The sequence below is a fragment of the Penaeus monodon genome, chromosome 30 (assembly GCF_015228065.2).
Source record: "Penaeus monodon isolate SGIC_2016 chromosome 30, NSTDA_Pmon_1, whole genome shotgun sequence".
In the NCBI taxonomy this organism is placed as follows: domain Eukaryota; kingdom Metazoa; phylum Arthropoda; class Malacostraca; order Decapoda; family Penaeidae; genus Penaeus; species Penaeus monodon.
The window spans coordinates 18953010-18953310 of record NC_051415.1 but is presented as its reverse complement, the minus strand read 5'-3'; the positions used below and the strand labels follow the sequence as shown (position 1 = coordinate 18953310).

At 34.9% G+C, this 301-nt stretch overlaps 1 protein-coding gene across 1 annotated transcript in view; it reads left to right on the top strand.

The window, feature by feature from the left end:
* The window catches only part of LOC119592371 (QRFP-like peptide receptor), a 93269-nt gene that overhangs the window by 91316 nt on the left and 1652 nt on the right, over positions 1–301 (top strand). The gene's annotated exons all lie outside the window — the stretch shown is intronic.

The window sequence follows — 301 nt, the reverse complement described above, 5'->3', positions numbered from 1 at the left end:
ATTTGTTTTTATGTTTCTTGTTTTCCACAGCCTAGAAATTCAATATCTGCAACGCGTCAATAACGTCAGAGCAAATCGAGAGGATATTGCCCTGAAAAAGACAAAACAATTTGCTGCATTCACACTCTTCGTGGGGTCATCATGCGCTTTATTACATCTTTTATCAAAGTTCATAAATAACAAACTTCTCATGCGGAAAGGACGCTTTGCATTTCGTAATGGCTGATTCACTAGCATGATAGCTATATAATTTTTTAAAATCGAATATGAGATATTTACTCATCTTTCAACAACTACTCTC